We start from the raw sequence: 24,671 nt of genomic DNA on the forward strand, positions 1-24,671 counted from the left end.
TTTTCTGCCTGACCAATTTTCTTACCAGGTCCCTAATTTGGGGTTGTGAAGTAAGCTGAGCTGGGAGGTGGATACAAAACTGGATAGGATGTAGAAAAGCGGAAGAAGGCAACAAAATGCTGATTTTGTTTGAGAGAAAAAGGAACCTGGAGTACAACAAATAGAGTATGAATTCATAGATTGCATACAAGGTTCCAGAATGTACAATTCTCAGATGCTAAGAGGAGACGTGTTATTCTCGACCTGGTAATGTGTTATGACAGGATTTAGTAATGACCTTATAGTAAAGGAACTTTTTAGGCAAAAGTGATCATAACACAAAGATTTCATATTCAGTTTAAGGATGAGAAATTTAGGGCTGAATCTACCTTCCTAATAAAAGCAATGGCACACATACCTTCATTGGCCATAGCTTTGAAACAGGAGTAAGGATGTCATGTCGTTGTGACTCTACAGAGTTTTACAGCACAGAAACAGACTCCAAGGTGGACCAACGTCAACCAGACTTCGTAAACTGATCTAGTCCCATTTGCCAGCATTTGGCCCATATCCATTTAAACACTTCCTCTTCATTCACCTGTCCAGATGCCTTTTAAGTGATGTAATTGTACCTGCCTCTACCACTTCCCCAGCAGCTATTTCCGTACACGCGCCACCCTCTGTGTGAAAAAGTTGCCCCCAATGTCCTCTCTCCCTTCCCATATTCAATCTGTGCCTACTAGTTTTGTATTCCCTGACCTGATCTGACATTTTGGCGTATATTCAAAGATCAAGGTTTCCACGTATATAGACCACGAAAATGTCAGATCAGGCATGAAAAAACAATGGACCTTGGCTATTCGCACTATCAATGCCCCTTGTGGTTTTATAATCCTCTATGAGGTCACTCCTCAGCCACCAACGCTCCAGGGGAGAAAGGCCCCAGCCTTTTCAGCCTCCATTCTTGTAAATCCTATCTGAACTGCATGGCCTTTAAAACTGAGAAACTCGTTAGCCTTTTTGGCAGAGTGGGAGCCACTAACCTTGGATGGGTATCCAAGATGGTGGTGGTGGAGTAGACAACATAGGGGTTCCTCTGCCTGGGCTTGCCCTCTTCACCTGCATCTTTTTTTTTTCTTTTTCCTCCTTCCCCTTCTTTCTTCTCAAACTTACCTGATAAAGAGAGCTCTTTGCAAGAAGACCTCTTCAATGGGCTCTGGAGCAGCGGCGGCATCTTCATAGGCAGTGTGGTCACACATTTGGTTGGCCAGCATATGAAGCCTGGCGTGGGACTATCGCTTCCGCATGGAGTCGGCTCCTGGATTTGGCATGGCCCGGCCTGGAAAGTCCAGAGCTGGAGACTCTCAGTAGCAGCAGGAAGGAAAAGTTGGACTCTCTTTAAGTTATCTTTTTCTATTTTATTCTAATCTAATGTGAATAACGCCTATATATGGGTGACGGTGCACACTTTTCACTGTATTAAAATTGAATACACATGAAAATAAAGGATATTCTGTAGGAACTCTTAAATCTCATGGTACAGTACTTGGAATTATGCCTACCACTGTTGTACCATTAATATCAGGAATATGAGATGAACATGCACATTGGCCCTGCAGTGTGATTGTACCATTGCAAGGAATTGATTATCCATTATATGATGTAGGATTGACTATTGTAGTTGGTACCATAGAGTGCCACTTCTTGGTGTGAATGCTTTATAGGCTGTGTAATATGTTGGCTCTAGATCTTGTATCCATCTTGCCTTTCAGAGGATGTCAACCTACATTTTGGGGACGTATGATGGCTGTAAAAACTTCTGCTTGACTTATATTATGATGTGGCATGAAAGGTTGAAAATATAAAAGGCTTAGTCATCTTCCAAAGGCAATTTCTCAGCTTGTTGGCTGTTCACAGCTTTGATATATTTGTGTCCACTTGGACGGCTCTCTGTGCTGCTGGAATTGTGGTATTGTACAATTTTGTTGGTCACCTGCATCTTGTTCCAGGGTCAAGTTTTGATTTTTGAAACCAGATTTTCTGCACATGTACGCCCGATGTCCTTTGGTGACTTACACTTTGCAGATATGGGCACCCGCTATTGTGTCACGTTGCTGTCCATCTTCCAACAAGGTCCCGATAATATTGCCCTATTTCTTGCCCTCCTTTCTTAAAGGCTTTGATTAGAGTACAGGCAATTACTAATTGACTAACCTTTCGAGACATTCTTCTTTAAAGAAATCCTGTTTTTCTGGCATCTGCCAGCAGTCTTTAGTGGACTCTTGGGTTTCTGTCTGTATGACAGGAGTTGGAATTTGATCATTTAAAAGTACTTCAATTAAATTCAAGTACTCTCACATCTTCTGTGACTTTTTTTATCATCCTCAGAAAGACTGAATGCATTTGTTCTATGAAAGCTCCTTGCAGCCAGCAGCTAGGAAGATTTTCAGAGCCCTTCTCTCAGGATCATTTGTGGACTGATGTGCAAAGTAAATCTTCATACATTGCTTAATAGCTGTAGTTTACCGAATATGCCACTCACTACCCAAACCACCAGCAAATCGTTACTTTACAACTGTTGTTAGCGATCTGTTGCCTCTTGTTTTTGTTGAAGTTGGTTTGCTGCTCTGTCCTTCTGCTTTCTTTCTTTTTACTTTGTTTCTCAAGCGCAATCTCTTTAAGAAGTTTTGCTGAGAATGGATGTGTAGCTTAAGTAAGTAAAGGGCATGTTCCAGCAAGTTTCGGCTATTAAGGCCCCGAGTAAGGAGTGTTAACATTGCACCAAATTTTAAGGAAACAAAATGGCTGAACCATCAAACTGCTGCACACAGAGAAACCTCCCTAGTTTAGAAAATCACTTTTTAGTGCTTAAAATGCCATTTTTTGTTTAAATTAAATGGGATATAGAGTTAAACTGGCAAGTACCTGTTGACTGCTGTAGCAGCCATAAGCCATAGAAAACTTTAGGCAGCCAATTCAAATTTTAAGCATCTCAGAAGCCTTTTGGCAATTATGTCTTTTATATCAGGATGCAAGCCAAAACTTTTTTTATATATTTATAACAGCAGTACAGAGCTTCCAGGCTTGATAGGTCTGAAACTTTAAGTGGAGTGAAGGCAAGTCTGTCCCCTACCTATTTCAACAGGAGACCTGTACTAAGTAAACTGATTGTGTTGTCCAAACGCTATACAATCCAGGGTTGACTAATCTTCAGTGAGGATTCTTTTATCAGCAAATTCTGATTCTGAAAACCAAGCTGCTGACTACCTTAATGTGAGAGTGCAATATTAGATACTGATAGTGTGTAACTACCCAATGGTTATACTTGTGTTAGCTCCCAAAATATGACATGGGTCAGGTAGGAGTGCAGAACACCTCCGCTCGGTTCGCAATAAACAACTGCACCTCCCAGTCGCAAACCATTTCCACTCCCCCTCCCATTCTTTAGATGACATGTCCATCATGGGCCTCCTGCAGTGCCACAATGATGCCACCCGAAGGTTGCAGGAACAGCAACTCATATTCCGCTTGGGAATCCTGCAGCCTAATGGTATCAATGTGGACTTCACCAGCTTCAAAATCTCCCCTTCCCCCACTGCATCCCAAAACCAGCCCAGTTCATCCCCTCCCCCCCACTGCACCACACAACCAGCCCAGCTCTTCTCCTCCACCCACTGCATCCCAAAACCAGTCCAACCTGTCTCTGCCTCCCTAACCTGTTCTTCCTCTCACCCATCCCTTCCTCCCACCCCAAGCCGCACCTCCATCTCCTACCTACTAACCTCATCCCATCTTCGTCGGAGGTTCACTGATGATGTTACCTAGAATGGTGACGAAACGTCTGAAAACTACCCTTCCAGCTCAGCGAGCAAACTCACATCCAGAACGTCAACCTGAGCTACAAATCTTCGCTTCGTCGGAGGCTCACTGATGATGTTACCTAGAATGGTGACGAAACGTCTGAAAACTAACCTTCCAGCTCAGCGAGCAAACTCACATCCAGAACGTCAACCTGAGCTACAAATCTTCTCAAAACGCGCTACCTCCCAACATTTTGATAATATGCTTCTATTACATTCTTTCTGCCAAAATGGGCAATTTCACACTTTCCCACATTGTTCTCATTTGCCAGATCTTTGCCCACTCACTTAACCTATCTCTATCCCACTGTAGGCTCCTTATGTCCACTTCACAACTCACTTTCACACACCATCTTTGTGTCATCAACAAATTTACCTTTGATGCTTTTGATCCATTTATCCAAATCATTCGTTCAAATTGTAAAAGAGTTGAGGCCACAACACCAACCCCTGTGGCTACATCGCTCATGATACCCTGCCAGACTGAAAAAGACCCCATTATTCCTACTAAGGAAGTAGGAAATTCCTCCTAAGTTCTGAGGAAGAGTCACCGGACCCGAAACGTTAACTCTGTTTTCTCCTCCACAGATGCTGCCAGACCTGCTGAGTTTTTCCAGCAACTTTGTTTTTGTCCCATCATTCCTACTGTCTGCTTCCTGTTCGCCAGCTTCAATTCTTGCAAGTATCTTACCCTCAACACCGTGAACTTTTGTTTCCTTTAATAATCTTTGATGTGGCAGTTTATCAAATCAAATCACAGCATTCAAGATTCCAAAGGTTGGAATTCTGTGGCAAGTAGCTCATTTCCTGGTTTCCCAAATCTTGCCCGTTATCTGTAAAGGACAGCACGGGGCTGTGACGGAATACTCATCACTTGCTTGGGTGAGTGCAGCTCCAGTCATCCTCAAGAAGATTGACAACATTCAGGATATGGAAGACCTCTTGATTAATATCACATCTATCACCTCAAACATGTAATCTGTCCACCACTGATGCACATTGACTGATGCAGCTTTGTTCCTTTGAATCTGCATCTTTGAAACCTCTAATGGCTAGAAGGGCATGGTAAACAGATGCATGGGAACACCACCCGTATGCAAGTGACTTTTGAAGCTATGTACCAACGCTGATATGGAACTAAATGATTGTTTTTTCGCTGTCGTTTAGTCAAAACCCTGGAAACCCCTTCCGAAAAACATCATAAGTGTCCCTATACCACATGGACTGCAGTGGTTCAAAATAAAGCTCATCACCATCTTCTTAAAGGCAGTGGGGTTGGGCAATAAGGGCTAGTCTTGCCAGAGATGCACACATCTATGAAATTTATTTTTTTTTAATTCTTGGAATTATTTTGTAAGTACAACACAAAAGCCAGATTCCAAAACTACATGCTCACATGATAACTTCTGTCTAAAATTTAGCTGAGATCTGTAAAAAGTGGAACAATTCTACTCGTTTACATGTAATTACGTTGGGATCTCTTCGTCTTGTTAACAATAATATATATCCGCAGTACATCAGTACTTTATTCAAATTTGCATTCTTCGTGCGTGGGACCGGACTGTGATAGTAAGCAGCTATCAACTCCAGAGAAACAGTGCAATGCCGATTGTCCCTGACCCAGGGTCTGTGCAGATGCATTCTCAGCAAGGGCTGCTCCATTTAAAAAAGACACTTTGCTCCTCGCTGACTTCTTTTCACCTTGTGTCAGTTAATTCATCAGACAAACACTCTTCTCAGGAAGTTATTTGAATATAATTGGTACCATTTATAAAGCAAACAAATGTTCAATAAGGCTCAGGATATAATAATAGGCTTGACAAGAAGACTGGCAGCAAGTATCGATTTGCTATGCCATAGCTGTGAAGAAAGTATCAACGTACAAAGATTAATGACGCTTGAAGACAACACACATGAACAAATGATTAAATAATGGATGTTGTCACACTTTATTGACAGAAACTCATTCAGCTTGCAGTTGCTTTCACCAGGTTTGCCAAATTGCTTAATTTGAGCAGATTGCAGTGTACAAATTATACCCTGTGACTGAGATAGCCTGAGTTAATTGTACTTAACAGAGAGACTTCTATCCTTCATGGCTGAACCCAAAGGAGAATGTTCTAAGCAAAGCTATGTCAAATTAGTTCACAGGTCAGTGCAACATCGAGGGCTGAAGGGCCTGTTCTGGGCTGTATCGTTCTATGTTCTATGTTCTAACATTGAAAACAAATTCCAGTTCCAAAAAGATTTACCAGGATGTTGCCAGGACTGGAGGGTTTGCGTTATAAGGAGAGGCTAGACAGACTGGGAATTTTTTCCACTGGACTGTAGGAGTTTGAGGGGCGACTTTATAGAGGTTCATAAAATCATGAGGGACATCAATAAGGTGAAAAGCAAAATTCTTTTCCCTCGGATGGGGAGTTCAAAACTAAGGCATATTTTTAAGGGAGAGGAGAAAGTTTTGAAAGGGACCTGAGGGTTAAAGTTTTCACACAGAAGGTGATTTGAATATGGAATGAATTGCCAGAGGAAGTGATAGATGCAGGTGTAGTTCCAACATTGAAAAGACTTTTGTATGGGTGCATGAACGGGAAAGGTTTAAAGACATATGGACGAAATGCAAGCATTTGGGACACGTTTAGCTTGGGAAACTGGTCGGCATGGACGAGTTGAACTGAAGGGTCTGTTCTGTGCTGTATGACTCTATTAAGTGTTACTAATTTTGCTACATTAATATGTTTATACATTTTCCTATTCTTCCTGTTTCCTACTTTATTCTTCACCTAGCAACCCATTCAATGACATAAAATCCACTGATTTAGAGCACGGCTATTAGTTGGCGTAGCTTTGTCCTAATCAGTGATTCGAGACTGGTGTTAATTATTCTTACCATGCATGATATAACACCTTGCTGCTCTGCTGTGCTCAGAATAGACATTTAGCTTAAAAACCAACAAAATCCCACCAAATAAAACAAATAAAATTGAAGGCTTAGTCACCTGGGAACTTGAACTCTCAATCTACTAATTAAGCATATGAAAAATGGCTGAAACTGAGAGGCCATTCTACAAATAATAATTTATCTTTCAGGCCTCTTCTGAACAGAAAACCAATCAATCTATTCTTGGAAAATGATTATGCCCTAAGCATCTGTTTCTGTTAATAGTGAATCTGCTGATTTGTTGCTGGACAACAGCTCATGAAATGGAAACAAAAACCAAAAGAACTGTGAATCAGGAACAAAAACAAAAGTTGCTGGAAAAGCTCAGCAGGTCTGGCAGCATCTGTGGAGGAGAAAACAGAGTTAACATTTCGGGTCCGGTGACCCTTCCTCAGAACTGATGGTGGCTGGGAAAACGTCAGTTTATATGCAGAAAACAGGGAGTTGCGTGGGGTAGAGAGTAAACGATAGGATAGAGCCCAACAAGAGAGAAAGACAGTTGGACAGACAAAGGAGTTGCTAACGATCAGGCTGGGAGGGTGAACGGTTGTTAATGGGGACTGTTAGTGACTAACAACAGGGGGTGTGTGTAGTGGCAGGCTATGTGGTAACAAAGCCTGGTGTGTGGGGTAGGGGCTGGGACATGGGAGAGTTTAGGCCCTAAAATTATTGAACTCAATATTGAATCCAGAGGGCTGTAGGGTCCCCAAGTGAAAAGTGAGGTGTTGTTCCTCCAGCTTCATTGGGCTTCGCTAGAACACTGAAGCATGCCGGAGACAGAGGTGTTGCCCACGGAGTAAGGTGGTACATTGAAGTGGCAGGCAACAGGTAGTTCAGGGTCTTTTTTGCGAGCAGAACGTAGATGTTCTGTGAATCGGTCAGCAAGTCCACGCTTCATTTCCCCAATGTAGAGGATGCCACGTTGTGAGCAGTGTATGCAGTAGACTAGATTTTGGGAAATGCAGGTGAAGTGTTCCTTTACCTGGAAGGTATATTTGGGCCGTTGGATACTGAAGAAGTAAATGGGCAGGTGTTGCACCTTCACCGGTTACAGGGGAAGGTTGTATTGGGCTGTGGAGAGGTCTTGGGGATGAAGGAAGTGTGGACCAGGGTGTCCCGGAGGGAACAGTCCCTGCGGAACGTGACGGTGGGGTTGGGGGGGGGGGCGGTGTGTGGTGGGAGGGAATATGTGTCTGGTGGTGACGTCTCGCTGGATGTAGCAGAAATGGCAATTGATGATCTTCTGGATGTGGATGCTGGTGGGATGATAGGTAAGGATACGGGGAACCCTGTTGCTGTTGCAGGAGGGAAGAGAAGGGGTGAGAGTGTAAGTGCGGGAGATGGGTCGGACCTGGTTGAGGGCCCTATCAACAACAGAGATGGGGAAGAAGGTGGACATTTCAGAGGCTCCCTTGTCAAAGTAGCTTGTGAAATGGAGTCACATTCTCATAATCAAAATTAACAGGTGTCCAGTACTGATTCACACTGACCTGGAGTTTCAATATTGTCATACTGCTTTTTTGACACTATTTGATCATAATATGCAATTGGCACATCAGCTTGCAGAATTATAAGCTGTATTCATGTTGAGTGTGACTAATTTTAATAACGCAGTGCTAGGAGATGGCTGGTCCATTATATTACCCACATCCTAGGGTAAATTAACCCCTACTGCATGTGTTTGCAGATGTTGAAAGGGGCTTTAAAAATTTGCCTGGTTCTTTTGGGTGTAAAAATGCATTTTGAAGATTTTTTACGTGATTTTTGTCGCAATTTATTCAGAAACCAATTTAATGTACACTATGTATCTAGAGAACAGTTTTACGAATGTTTTTCAAAAACAATTTCCGGGTATTTAACATTATGTTCCTCAAAGGTGATGGATTTTTTTTATCCACTTGTGGGATGTGGATGTCCCTAGTTACCCTTGAGAAGGTGGTGCTGAATTGCTGTCTTGATCTGCTGTAATAAATGTGCAGGAGGTAGACCCACGATTCTGTTAGGCAGGAAATTCCAGGATTTTGACTCAATGATATATTTCCAAGTCAGGATGGTGAGCGGTTTGGAGGGGAACTAACAGGTGATGTATCTGCTGCCTTTGTCCTTCTAGGTAGAAATTGTTGTTGGTTTGGAAAGTGCTGTCTCAGGATCTTTGGTGAATTTCTGCAATGCATTTGTAGATGGTGCACACTACTAATACTGGTGGAGGCCATTGAATGTTTCGTGGATGTGGTGCCAATCAAGCAGGCTGCTTTGTCCTGGCTTCTTGTGTGTTGGTGGAGCTGCACCCAGTTAGGCAACTGGGGTGGGGGGTGGGTGGTATTCCATTCCACTTTCAATTTGTGATGGATGCAAGGTGGCTTCAAGGTAATTTAGACAAGTTGTGAGTGGGAAGGCCTTCTAAAACTGCCACAGTCCATTTCGTGTGGCTACAACCACAAATTTGAGCCTGGCAACACTGGAGAAACAACGATATAGGTGCAAACAGAAAGCCCTGTTAACCACAAGGCCTAGCGAGACAAGGTAGTGATATACCTCAACCATATTGACTAAGCAAGCCCTGTAGTTGACATACTTACAGAGGATGCAGGCATCAACCTTCATGAGCAACAGCTCATACAATGTAGAGATCCGGCATGTCCACACATTATGGTGGGCAGCAGTTCTGATTTGATTTGACTGCTCTGACAACACATGGTGAGCAGCAATGAGTGACATCTTCAGGCTCAATCTGAAGCTTATGCATCACTGCCAGCAGCCAGGAAGAGCTGAAGATTTGAAAATCTTACAGGAGGTTCCAACAGAAGAATCCCTCGTGGGACTCCAAAATGAGGAAGAATACTCCAGTAAATGATAAAATAATGTCTGGTAAGCAACACACTGGCTGCGGGAGAGTTAGCAACTCCCTGGACAAGGAGAATTAATAGTTCTGAAGCAGACATTAGCTGCACTGGGAAGTGCTAGTCTGTGGGAGTGGTCTTGAGTTAGAGTTGAAAGATGAGCAAATAGACATCGGAGATTCTGTGAGCAAAGCTTAAAATTACTGTGAGCCATGATAAATTTTCAGAAGGTGTAGTAACCTGGACTAGAAAGGCAAGAAATTTTTAAAAATTACTTCCAGATCAGATCAAGCATCACTGTCACAGTGAATGTGCTCTATGAAAAATGGCTACAGGAATAAAATTAAAAGGCCAAGAGATGAATTTTCATCTGAGGTTATGGTTACAGAGACAGAATAATTAAAGCAGTAACTTTGGAACTGAACAGATTTAATTAAATAGAGACAGAAAGTTCGGGGACTTTTTTCAGGCTGGAGAAAACATAGGAGATCCTTCGTTAGAACCATTATATGGCAGTAATCATTTATTTAAAATGTAGGGACCTTGAATCATTCAGAGAAATCATGGTTAAAAGAGAAAATCTTTGGAAAAGCTGTGAGTGGGGGATTGATACTGTGAAGCTGTGAAAATGGCACCATTCACCATCTTTGCTACAAAAACAAAATCTCTCATTTTTTGTTGCCAAACATGGGAGCGCCTTCCAGAACAGCAGCAAACAGTTATTACTATAAAATAGAAAGTATTGTCATCAAGTAAAAATGCAATCACATTAGGATGACTCAGCATCAGAAACAATATTTTTAGAAAGAGTTCATTTCGGAGACAGGCCAAATGGAACACAGCTTTGATATCTTGGAGAAAACAATTTCTGATATACAGAACAGCTTCCAAATTGGACACTAAATCAGAGGCTGAAAAAGTAAATACATGTATGTATAAAATTGGGAGTATAGCTGCTGATGTTGTAGTTTGTCAAGTGATAAAAGAAAACACAAATACTTTTGAAGAACTACTTAAAGCTTTTGATGATTAGTTCAACCCCAAAACAAATAAGATTCTTGAAAGAACAGTGTACACCAGAACCATCTGAGATGCCTTGTTTAGATTCATTGTTGCCAGTCTTTCTTATTAATATCGACTTGCTGATATCACTTGTGGAAGGAAGCCCACCAGACTACTTCAGCAGAAGTGAGGCTCAGCCTTCAGAAATAAAACAAGTTTCTTATTTAGTAATTAATAGCAGTTATGTTATATCATCTTAATTTAACCCGTAACTTTTTTGCTAACATGAAATAAATGTTGCAATAGCTAATATTTTGTTAACTCTAAGAAATTCCTCTCTTAAATCTGGATGTAATTTTCATTTATCACATGGGACTAAGCAGGCCCTACATCTTCCTATACTTATCGAGGACAGCGGCAGCAATCTTTTTCAGCAGCAGCTCATACACTGTAGTGAACATACATGCTCACATAATACCAAGTCTCCTCTCTTCTCCTCTTACAGATATTAGTTGTCTGGCTAGATTCTCCATGGAATTGGATGATCACCTTTTGTAACCTCCCAATTAGTTCATTGAGGGGGTGGATGATCAAAGTGTAAGAGTTTCAGGAACCTGTCAAAAAGGGTCTACTTACGAGCAGTGAAGGTGATGGCCTAGTGGTGATATCCCTGGACTGTTAACCCAGAGATCCAGATAATGTTATGGAGACCTGGGGTTGAACCCTGCCACTGCAGATAATAGAATTTGAAGTCAATAAAAAAATGTCTGGAATTAAGTGTCATGTGCTGATCATGAGCCAATTGTTGATTGTAAGGGGAAAAAAATGTCCATCTGGTTCGCTCATACCACTTAGGGAAGGCAACAGCCATCCTTACCCAGTCTGGCTTAGATGGGACCCCAGAGCCACAGCAACGTGGTAGACATCTAGCTGCCCTCTGGGCAATTAGGGTTGGGTATTAAATGCTGCTTCGCCAGTGACACCCTCATCCCGTGAATGAATAAAACAAAGTTACATTTTTCTACAAAGGAATGGTTTTCAGCTGATAATGGGAACTGCAGATGCTGGAGAATTCAAGATAACAAAGTGCGGAGCTGGATGAACACAGCAGGCCAAGCAGCATCTCAGGAGCACAAAAGCTGACATTTCGGGCCTAGACCCTTCTTCAGAAAATGTCAGTCATTTTGTCAATCATTTGTTGACATCAAATGTCAGTTATTTTCTGATGAAGGGTCTAGGCCCAAAACGTCAGCTTTTGTGCTCCTGAGACGCTGCTTGGCCTACTGTGTTCATCCAGCTCCGCACTTTGTTATAATAGTTTTCAGCTGCTGTTCAACTTCCAATCTATGGCATCAGCTGTGGAGTAGTTGACCATTCAAAACAAAAATGTTTCAGATCTGAAATGAGATTTTTTTTTCTGAGGATGCCAGGAATTCCAACCGCTCAAAGATCATGCCAATAACACCCAACCTCTGCCCCCTCTAAATGTGTTCTTCTCTTTCCACCTAACTGCACCACCCAAGTATCTTGCTGAAATCACTGGCTTTTGAACTCTTTAATTAATGAAATGTTTGAATTAATCAAGCAGTTTACAAATAATAAGGAAGGGAGGCCTGAGATTTATCAAGGCTCTAATTAACAGGAGTTTGGGAGAAAGCTCAAAGTAGTTGTCTTATTTAACATTTGTTGAGCAAGGCTGATATTTTCAAAGGTCAGGAAATATTTTGGTGAAGTACGTGCTGAGAGGGCTATTCAACCACATGCACTCAGCTACATCAAATCTTCCTTTCGCTTGAGGCAGTCAATGTGCATTTCCAATAGAATTTGTTAGTTACAGATAGCAGCTGGAATTTGAGATTATTTTTCTCTCAGCCAAATTATAATGTTTGTCTCTGTGAAATCCAGGAACCCATAAGAGATTAGAGAATCTGAAAGTAAGCACTGGGCAATATTTTTCCAGCATACCTTTACTTACAAATTGAGAATTTTCAACACATTAAGTTTTGCCACTTTTAGATGTATCTATTATTTAATAATTGCTTCTACATACATTTCTATTTCAAATGCAACGAATGAAAAGATTATAATTCTAAGTCCAGTAAAAGTATCAATGCAAGATATTTTAACTAACTATTCCTTTCTACTTGGGCTACAAAGTAACTTCACCAATGGGCTTTCCGATCAACATGAAAGTACAGAACTGCTTTGGGCAACCACATGACAAAATATTATTTGAAAGAGAATAGTTTTATTGGGGTTCTGATTTGGCATTTTTGTAGTCTAGTCCAAAAAGCTTCAAATTGAAACTATACTTTCACATACACTTGGCATGACTACTTCTACATCTTTCAATAAATTAAGTGTGGATACTGGAAATCTGAAACAAAACGGAAATTGTTAAAGAAACTCAGCAGGTCTGGCAGGTTTTGATGAAGGGTCATTGGACCCAAAATGTTGATTCTGTTTTCTTTCCACAGATGCTGTCAAACTTGCTGAGTTTTTTTCCAGTCTTTCAATGCTATTTTTGTAGTTATACAAATTGTTTGAATGAACTTAGATTTGGACATAAAGTTGCCTTTAATCACAGTCTGTGTATCAAATTTGACTTAGATTTGGCAGGAATCTTAATTGCAGTAAAATAAGTTTGATGGCAGGGTGGGGAATTAAGCAGTTAGGGGAGAGTAGGGGTGGAGATGGAGAAGCCCCACTTCCAGTCTCCACCTTAGTGATGGGCTGTAGGCAGCCTTCCCATCCTGCCACCTATATTGAGGTCCTTAAATGGCCAATTAATACCCATTTAAAGGCCTCATGGCAGTGTCACTGGTGTAAATCCAGCAGCACTCAGAGGAGGGGAGTACCTGTGTGGCACTCCTTGTTGGGATCTCCAGTACTACTGACCTCCCTGTGCCTAACACACCATTTACATCCCTCTCTGTAACGCTCCATCCCCTGGACTCCATCCTGCCGTCCTATTGCCCAGGGCCCAGCGTAAGGCATTGGGTGGGTGCGATATAAGCAGCCATTGTTTCCCCAGTAGTGTCGTTGGTCAGTGGAAGTGCAGATCTCTTTGGCAGCAGCTTGCGTCTGGTGGGACTTCGATCCCCATCTCAAGATCCTTGATTGTGCCACTGGTCTGTGAAGGACCTGAGTAGCACACAAAATGAAGGCCCTTTCTGGAAAGAAGCAATGTAGGTCTTTTGCTGGTGGGTGAAAACTCCATCCTCGCCATAAGAATCTCTGCAGGACTCTCTTAATGGAAGAGTTTTCCTTTTCCAATCCACTGTTTGACTTTATTAGTATTGAATCATAAAAAGTACCTAAAATTACTTTCCAAATCATAACTTAAGCTGTATAATAGTTTACAGTTCGAGTACTGACTACTTCAAACATGTCTATGATCTACAATCTATTACGTCTTACATTTGCTTGGAAACAGTTGTTATTCAGTCCAGAGGTAGAACATAAATTTATTTTCACGACCATTTATTGGATTACATGGATTACCCATCTGGAAGCCATTCATGATTTGAAGTTGTATTTATTTCTTGCTGTTCAGTCCAGAATAATTAAAAATATTTTTTTCCCTGCGGGATAGAATTCAAACTCAGTCCAAGAAAGATGTGAACAAATAACACCACTGGCATAAAGTTAATTGCAGCCGGCAATAATTTGATGAATCGGTTCTGAAAGGCAATAAGGACGGAGGTGTATGCGAAACAGAATTAAGAGACTGTTACAGCAGGCAAGTGAAGGAATCATGAGGATGCAAGTGTAGCAGCTTAGTGATAAGGACAAGGTCAGATTGGACTCTGATTCATCATACACTCTGACCTGAAGCTCTTTCAGATTTGCAGTAAGTGTAAAGACAGAGAAAATTGGCACTCTTCAAACAAAATTCCAGACCTTCTCGTAGGAAGATCATTGTTGCAGCAGTATAGACCAAATTGTGCAGCGCTTGGAAGTCCTAGCTCATCTGACTGTATAGAAATTGCCTGGGAAATTGAAATTCCAGGAGGCAATTATCTGGCATGCGGAACCCATTGAATAAGTTCTCAACTCTGAGTTAGAGTTGGAAATTTTGGATGGTTCCAACTCTCTTAGCTGAATAGTTGCAAGCAAAGGTTAGAGGGATTAAAACCTCCTCTAACTTGTGGTTAACTGTAAAATTGACACCAGCTCCATCCACGATCCACCGCTAACAATCCCCCTCCCGACCACCACCTATCCAATTCTCCAAATAGTTCTGCCCTCTCCTTTCACCCTAAACCCAACATACCCTAGGGATGTGCCACATGCCTCCCCCTACACCAACGTGGTCCACAACTAAACATTCAAACCCCTGACATATCTGATGTCCCCTCCCTGACTCCTACACCTCTAACTCACGTCCATCATCTTTGACCCGATTGCTCCTGCCCCCAATCTAACCTGACCCACCCACGGATGTGAAAATCCTGCCTGAGTTCTTGATTTCCCACCCCCTGTCTTCTACCCCAAGCCATCACCCACCCCCCTCAACATGATAGCACCACACTCCCATAATTTAGATCTGACCCCTCCCATGAAATCTCAATATCTGTCTCTTCGACCCAACTTGACCAGATCCTCTACTCTCCCAGCTCTGCCCCATTCGACCCTAACTCTGTTCACCCAACCTAGCTTAATCTCTCACCCGGTTACCTGCCAGACTACCCCTGATTCACATGGGACTCTAACCCTTTACCCACCTGGTACCATACACCCTCATTTACCTTATACAGTTACCTTCTCTCAGTTATTGTTGGAGTGCCTTACAGACTTTTCAAACCTCAGAAGATGGCACCTCACTTCTGAAAAGATGTGTGTAGTTTTGGCACCAGACCACTCTAGTCAGCCCGGGAAAGGACAACAATGCTGCTTTGATTGGCACTGTTCATGGCCCAGGCATATTTCAAAAAGTTCTTTCAAATAAGAGTGAACAACTTTTAGTCTAATCTGTGTTGGAAGTGGGGACTCTGTTGGAAATATCTTCTTTCTGCACAATTTTTAAAAAAATCTAACACAGCAATTCCAATGATTTTGAATCCAGGACACTGATTGTAAGTAACGCAGTGTTAGCGTTGGAGACCAGAATCCATATTAGATTAGGTTACCTACAGTGTGGAAACAGGCCCTTTGGCCCGACAAGTCCACACCGCCCCTTGAAGCATCCCACCCAGACCCATCCCCCTATAACCCACACACCCTGAACACTATGGGCAACTTAGCATGGCCAATCCACCTAGCCTGCACATCTTTGGACTGTGGGAGGAAACCAGAGCACCTGGAGCAAACCCATGCAGACGCAGGGAGAATGTGCAAACTCCACACAGTCAGTCGCCCGAGGCTGGGAATTGAACCCAGGTCTCTGGCTCTGTGAGGCTGCAGTGCTAACCACTGAGCCACCGTGCCACGCCAAATATATTGGAACATAGGACTCACCGGAGTAATCATGCACTGATTAGGATGCAAGGTTCACATTAATTCTAACATTTACATTCAAGAATTCTTGGATCCTCAACACAAAAGGAGGGGTCAGCTAAACTAAAGCTGGAAATTGGGAACTATATCATCTTTATAATAGTTCTTCAGGTGTATAATATTCATAGTGTAGTAGATGTTCATTCTAACTTTCCAATGTTTTCCTTATCTTTCAAGACATGCCTTGTGGCTGCTGATGACAACAAAGTCCAAACTCCATTTTTACTATGTGCCAACATTATTTTGTATGTGCTTCTGAGAATACCATGAATGTACTGACCAAGAAAATGGGTTAGACAGGATTATTTTCCTTCCTGTTAGTTTTTAATGATTTTTGCGTTTTCTAATACAACTTTTATTATAAAAGTAACCTACACATCAAGGGTAGTGTATCTGTAGATTAAGCTGACTGGTGTTTCTGACTGCAAGTAATGGCCACTAAACCCTCACAGGCAGTTTTAATCTCTGCTGAGACCTGCAAGTCTCCTAGTTATCTTATGTGTTAGTTTTAACTGTCATGCCACACACAAACAATTATTAGGAAAAATGTAAGTCCTTAGTATTGCTGCGAGAACTGCAATAATCTTTAAACAATACTTACAGACAAGTAATATTCTGAATTAAAGTTATGACAATATCATTGCAAAATTCCTCTTGTGGGCATGGAATCTCGCAGAGAAATGCTTAAATTCTTGATACTTTTAACATAGTAACAACCTAAAATTTGCAACTCGTGCCATGAAATCAAATGCATATTTAAGAAGGCGCTGGTGAAGGTAATAATATTCTTTGCATTAAACTTTATAGTACCTGCTGAAAGGACGAAATATTGGCATATTGTCTAAATATTTCTAATGATCATGTAATTATGCCACAGTCATCCACTGCATGAAAATAGTCTGTAGTGCTGCATATTCCTCATTTCCAGCATATTTTAAGCTATTTTTAACAAATTAAAGGATATATTCTACCAAATCAGGGACTTACATTATGAATAGTTGATATCTTTACTACAATGACTGTGTAGTCATTGGGTTACTGAGTTTCAATTTAAGACCAATTCTGAAGAATGATCAGCACAAAATTACATGCTCCTCTGATTCTGTTAACTTTTCGAACCTTTTCAATAAACGGATTATAGTTCTTGTCCATACCTCCCAGATGGTTGTACTTCACTGGACTTCATTAGCCATAAAAGAAAATGTGAAACAAAATCTGCAAGGTCAGTGATTTTAAAACTGCTTTGGAATTGCCTGAGAAGTCACGCTTTCCATCAACCTGATGGATTGTATATCAGTGTGATGTGACTTATGAATTTCTAAGTAGGCTATCAGTCTCAGAAGTGAATGGACCTTTTAAAAGGTTGCAGCGTTTGATCATTTATTTTACATTACCAGAGTCGAAAATTAGAAATGCTGTTCTCACATCTTCCAAACTCAAATAATAGTCACTTGTTTCTAGGTTAGTTTTGAATGCAAAGCGTGTTTTGTTCAAATTGTTGGTTTTTATATGCATAGCATCATAGAGAGTCATAGAGATATATGGCACAGAAACAGACCCTTCAGTCCAACTTGTCCCTGCCGACCAGATATCCTAAATAAATCTCACCCCATTTGCCAGCATTTGGCCCATATACTTCTAAACCCTTCCTATTCATCTGCCATCCAAATGCCTTTTAAATTGTGTAATTATAGCAGCCTTCACCACTTCCCTCTGGCAGCTCATTCCATATACACATGACCCTCTAGAAACAATAAAAGATGCTCCTAAGGTCCCTTTTAAGTCCTCCCCCACTTCACCTTAAATCTATGCCGTCTAGTTTTGGACTCATCTACCCAGGGAAAAGGCCCTGTCTATTTACTCTATCTATGTCCCTCATGATTTTAAAGTCATCCCTCAGCCTCCAATGCTTGAGGGAAAATAGTCCCAGCCAATTCAACCTCTCCCTACAGCTCAAACCCTGCAACATCTTACAAATCTTCTCTGAACCTTTTCAAGTTTCACAACATCCTTCCTACAGGTGGGAGACCAGAATCACACACAATATTCCAAAAGTGCCCTAACCAATGAGCTGTACAGCCACAACATGACCTCCCAACTCCCACACTCAATGCACTGTCCAATAAAGGCAAGCATACCAAATTCCTCCTTCACTATCCAAAATACAACACCTTACATTTAACGAAATAAAACCCCATTTGCCAGTCTTTGGCTCATTGGCCCATAATTTTAGGTACTTTTTAAAAATAAAATTAGAGAAGCAGTTTTGCTCCTACCCACCTGTTGTTAACTGGGCAAATTCACAGCAAAAAATCATGAATCTATTTGCCCACATGAGAACTGTCAGGAGCAGATCAGTCGCAGTTTAACCATCACGACTGAACAAGCAACATGATTACATATCCAAGCTGGGAGGCCCTCTGATGCAATATCATAACTGATACAATGACATAATTGGGCCCTGATCGCAATCCTAACTGGACAGTGTGGAAGAGAGAGTGTGGTGTCTGGTATAGGGGTCACAAATATTAGAGTCAGCATAAACATGAACAGACAAGTTCTTTCAGTTTCCTTGTGTAACAAAAATCAAAGAGGCATTCTCTGGAGCCCAAAAGAGAAGCCCTTCCCATTTTATCCTAATCACTAATCCTCTGCAAGATGCTCTGGCAACTGATCTAGTGGAGAAATGGTCAGAATAATTTAGTTGCGGGGTGAGGGGGTGGTTATTGCTTGGTGTAAAAGTGAGTCAGCTAAAATATAGGAGCGACCTCCATTTGAATGTGCCTGAAGAAAATACATAGTACGGAATTCTCTGAATTATGTAGTCCCATCCAAAAACATCCTGCGTGACTTAAAGTCCGAAATGAAAAACACAACCTAAAGCCACCAAAACATTCTAGATCTGAGATTCTCAGAGGACAATAATTACATAACCTACAGCGAGCAAGTGGATTGATGTTAAAATATGTAAGGCCCATCCTGAGAACCACTGTGCGAGCCACGAAGATAGATGTATTATCAAACTAAGCTATTAATACTATCCAGTGTTTTATCTGTGGTGAATTGGGCGATGCACTAGGGAAAGCAGACAGAATAAGAAAGGGTAGCTCAAGTGTAACAATAGTGGAAAACAAGGATGTGGGTGAATAATGTTGGCGTATGATAAGGATAACAGAAGGATGAAGCATACATCACACTATCGACCTGGAAAACTGATCACTAGGCCAGACGATAGGACCAATGCCATTTGAATTAATGACTGAATTTCTAGTTCCTGGACCAAACCAGAACAGAAAGTAAGGATGTAGGATCACTGACAGGTGGTGTTAGGGTGTATGTGGTAACATTGTGTGAACTGTTAAAGGAGTTGTGATCTCAGGTAAGGAAGCAGCAGGCATTAATGGACCTGGAAAGGAGCAATGGAAACAAAAAGTTATGGAATAAGCCAAAGATAAGGGGAGAAGGTTATTGGCAAAGGAGCCACCTAGAGGCCTGGGTTCACCCTGATGTGGCAGGGGCCATATGAGGTGAGACTGCCAGTGAACCTGCCTATGTCTAGATATTGCCAAAAATGGAAAGTGAAAGTATTGATTGCAGGTGGAACCTCATCACTCACCATCTCTTTCTGTCACAGGATAGCAACCAGTCATTCTCTTAACTATCCTGTGGTAGAACACCACGCTTGGGCATCCTAAAAGACAACATCAACAGGAAAATCCACCTTCTAACCCACAAACAAACAAAAATAAATTGCTGTCAATAGTCAGTGGAATAGATAGCACTAATTTGAGACTGTGAAGATGGATTATTCCTGAGAGAAGGAGGAGTTTGCCCATTACCTGTGAGTTGCATATACTGTAAGTATTACCATGGGCTGGACTAATTTGCCCCAATTTATTCGGGAATCAGGATTAGAGAGACAATATTGTTGAGCAATAAAATAAATTGGCTTTGTCGTAATGATATGTGATGTAATAATTCATCCACCTGTTGATACCCATTAACTGCCTAAACACCATGTTAACACCTGAAGATCATTCAAATCAGGAGCTATTTCCTGGGTGGCCCAAGAGAGCTTGTGAAGGGTGCAGTTCATAGCCAGGGAACAGAATATGCTCTTACCACCTACCAGGTTCAAGGAGAAAGGGATAAAACCTATTATCCCAACTATCATTAATGTCACTGACTCCCGGTCCAAGAAAAGATTTGTGACATTTGGCTTGGGACCTTGTATATTGGATAATGCGGATGTAAAATTTGGAATTGTACATCAGTATTAACAAGTCTGTAGGAAGACTAGATCTAATCTTGACCTAATCGGTGACCAGAGGAATGGGGACTACAATGAAGTTCCTGATGGTTGTGCCACAGAAACATGTGAATGGAATCTGTATAAACTTAGGTCTGTGGCAGTGGATTGGACTGTTGGGATCACAACAGTCCCACTGATGCTAGAGGATGTGTAGTCCCCTTAGGTTTGAGAGGTGACGTCTGCTCTTGTAATACCCAGAAACCTATCAGAAATGCTTTTTGGCCGAAGATTATTGTTAGTCTTCTTGGAAAAAAGCATCAAGCAATTTCAAACTTACCCTACCCAATGTTGCTTTCTGTAGGATAGAACAATGTTCTTCTATGGAATATGGGAATGCTGCAATAACCACACATTCTGATCTCAGATCATTGGCTCCTTTACGGTCAGAGACTTCCATCTTGTAGGAAGAACCATACTGGCCCCAGGAAGAGTAACCCAAGAAGAGTAGCCCAGAAAAAACATAGAAACATAGAAAATAGGTGCAGGGGTAGGCTATTTCGCCTTTGAACCTGCACCACCATTCAATATAACCACGGCTGATCATTGCAACCTCAGTATCCCATTTCTGCCCTCTCCCCATACCCCTTGATCCCTTTAGCTGCAAGACCCACATCCAGCTCCCTCTTGAAGATATCTAGTGAACTGGCACCAACAGCTTCCTGTGGGAGTGAATTCCACACGTTCACAATTCTGAGTGAAGAAATTCTTCCTCATCTCATTCCTGAATTGTTTACCCCTTATTCTTAGACTGTGACCCATTGTACTGGACTTCCCCAACACTGGGAACATTCTTCCAGTAACTAGCCTGCCCAATCCCATCTGGATTTATGTTTCTATGAGATTCCCCTCATTCTTCTAAATTCTAGCGAATACAAGCACAGTCGATCCAGTCTGCCCTCATGTCAGTCCCGCCATCTTGGGAATCAGTATGATGAACCATCGCTGGATTTTCTCAATAGCAAGAATGTCCTTTCTCAGACTAGGAGACCAAAACTGCACACAGTACTGAAGGCGTGGCCTCACCAAGGCCCTGTATAACTGCAACAAAACACTCTTACTCTGATACTGAAATCCTCTCACTATGAAGGAGAGCATGCCTTTAGCTTTCCTCACTGCCTGCTGCACCTGCAGTGCAAAAGGCCATTGCAACTATAACAATGTCAATTAAGAACTGTTCACAAGCAGGAAGTTAGACAATGGTTATAGCATTTTGCTGGTGACTCATCCAAATGACAAGAATGCGGAGTAACTGGTGGGAAGTAGGATGGATGATTGCAGACATGAACAAAAGGCTGTTGATATCCCAATTTGTACAGATAGTGATAATAGAAAATAGAGAATACGCTCCAGTATCCAATATAACTTTTAAAAACTCCCAGAAAGTGAAGAAGGGGAAAATCGAGATGAGTTTTTGATATTTGGATGGGAAAAGATTCTCGGTTTAGTCCAGGTTATTAGGACCTGAGTGAGGGTGTAAATTGATTCCAAATTTGTATGATATGAAATCCACTAGGGATCCCTGGAGGCAACCGTGAGTGAGGATCGCAAGTATCATCCCAGTGGCATCTGGTTAACTAGGGATCCAAAAGGAGGGACCTTTAGTGGGACAAAAGGAAAGGTAATGTTAGATGATAAGTGGTCATTCGAGGTGTTATGTGGTAATATAAGCTTGTATGAGTTTGTTTCATGCAAATTTGAATGCCTCAGATACCAGATGCCAGATGCCTAATCTGTCTTGAAATTCTGAAACTACTGAAATGGGAACAGCATTGGAGTGTTCTAAGTGTGAGCTTCAAATCTTGTGGAATTCAGTAAGGCTCTACTACTGGAAAGATCTGTTGCTTTGCATATATGGTCAAATAAAAATCTTGGCACAGACTGGAGAGCGGTCATTTCCCTACAACACAACCAGCCAGTACTCTCTGTGGAGAAAGACTTGGAAACCAGGGAAATTGGAGAAATAAACAGTGATGTTCTGAAAAGAGTTTACATTAAATAAGAGGCAGTGCTGTCGGTCTTAACACACACAAAGGTGGATAAATTCCTGGGACCTGATCAGGTGTATTCCAGAACATTGTGGGAAGCAAGGGAAGAGATTGCAGAGCTGTTTGCAGAGATATTTGTGTCATCAATAGCCAAGGGTGAGGTGTCAGAAGAATAGAAGGTGGCTAATGTTGTGCCTTTATTTAAGAAAGGCTTCAAGGAAAAGCCAGAGAATTATAGACCAGTGGGCATGATGCCAGTGGTGGATAGGTCATTGGAGGAGATTCTGAAAACTTGGATTTACATGCGTTTGGAAAAGCAAGGACTGATTAGTGATAGTCAGCATGGCTTTGTGTGTGGGGAATCGTGTCTCCACATTTGATTTGAGTTTTTTGAAGAGGTTACCAGGAAGGAAGATGAAGGCAGAATAGTAAACACTGTTTACATAGTCTTTAGCAATGCCTTTGACAAGATCCCACACAGTAGACTGGTTGGTGAGGTTAGATCACATGGGGTCCAGGGAGACAGAGCCAACTGGATAAAAAAGTAAATCACAGAACATGGTGTTAGAGGGTTGTTGTTCGGACTGGAGGTCTGTGACCAGTAGTATGCCACAAGGATCAGTTCTGGGTCCACTGCTGTTCATCATTTTTATAAGAATATAGAAGGTATTGTTAATAAGTTCATGGATGGCACCAAAATTGTTGGCATAGTGGATTGTGAAGAAGGTTATCTTAGAGTACAACAACATCTTGATCAGATGTGCCAATGAACCAAGAAGTGGGCAAATAGATTGGTCAGAGCATTGAACGTATGTGTTGGGACTTTATGGTGTGGCTGTACAAGATATTGGTGAGGCCACTTTTAGAAAACTGTGTACAATTCAGGTCACCTTGCAATATGTTGTTAAACTAGAAAAACTGTAAGGTTTGAGTTAGAAGGAGAGGCTGGACAGGCTGGGACTTTGCCCCAGAATGTTGGAGGCTGAGGTGTGATCTCACAGAGGGTGATAAAACCAAAAGACCCACTGATAAGGTGAATAGCCGAAGTCTTTACCCAAGGATAGAAGCATCCAAAACTACAGGGTTAGGTTTAAGATGAGAGGAGAAATATTTAAAAGGAGCCCGGAAGTAACTTTTTCCACACGGAGGGTGGTGATTATCTGGAATAAGCCGCCAGTGGAAGTGGTAGAGGCAGGTACAAATACAACATTGAAAAGACATTTGGACAGGTAAAAGGATAGGTAAGGTTTGAGGGAAATAGACCAAACACAGGAAAATGGGACGAGTTCAGTTCAGGATACCTTGTCAGCATGGACAAGTTGGCCCGAAGACACTGTTTCCATGCTGTATGAGTTTATGACTCTAGTATAAGAAGTTGCTTTCCCTTTCCTTTGGTATGTCTGGCGAATTGTCCTGATGAGTGCAGGAAATAATACGGACAGATCTTTCTGAGGAAGGGTCACCGGACCCGAAACATTAACTCTGTCTTTTCCCTTCACAGATGCTGCCAGACCCACTGAGCTTTTCCAGCGACTTTGTTTTTGTTCCTGATTTACAGCATCCACAGTTCTTTCAGTTTTTATTGGACAAATCTTTCCTGAGCAGTACTCAAGTTCTGTACTATCTACAGACTGGTGATAAATAAGTAATTCAGAATGAAAATGTAGCTCCTGAAAGCCACAAAGTGGCCCTGAAGAAAATTTCAAGAGAAGCTGTTGGGGGAAATGAAAATGTATTTTGACTCCTGCTAGTTAGACATAATAAGAATGAAGAGACAGGGGTAGCATCTTTGATTCCATGGGGACCTCCAGCTAGACTTCTTTATTGTCTGCCCAAGGCTGACTGACATCATCAGACTCGGTGGAGCAGTCTGAAACATTATCCCTTTCAGAGCCATTACCTTATGCAACAAGCCCCAAGAGTGAACAGTACCTGCCTTGTGGAGGTTTCCCAGTGCAGCCTGGAATGAAATGCTGCTATTAAACACCTGTCTTCAATACAAGCAGCATTCATGTTCTGGGGATAGCACTCTTCTGGCCAAGCCATAGAAATAACATGGAAAGAAATGTAGGAGCTGAGGAGAACACTACTCTGAAGAGCATGTTGAAGGCATGTTGAGTCACTGGGGGCAATGTTGGAATGTCAACCAAAGCAAGATAACATACTTATATCCAAAAATTTCAATCCACTAAGCACCTGTAACACCAACAGTTACCTCTCCTTGCCCTGTTTTAAATAATGTTGAATACTCTT

Source organism: Stegostoma tigrinum, chromosome 11 (assembly GCF_030684315.1).
Source record: "Stegostoma tigrinum isolate sSteTig4 chromosome 11, sSteTig4.hap1, whole genome shotgun sequence".
NCBI classification, from domain to species: Eukaryota; Metazoa; Chordata; class Chondrichthyes; order Orectolobiformes; family Stegostomatidae; genus Stegostoma; species Stegostoma tigrinum.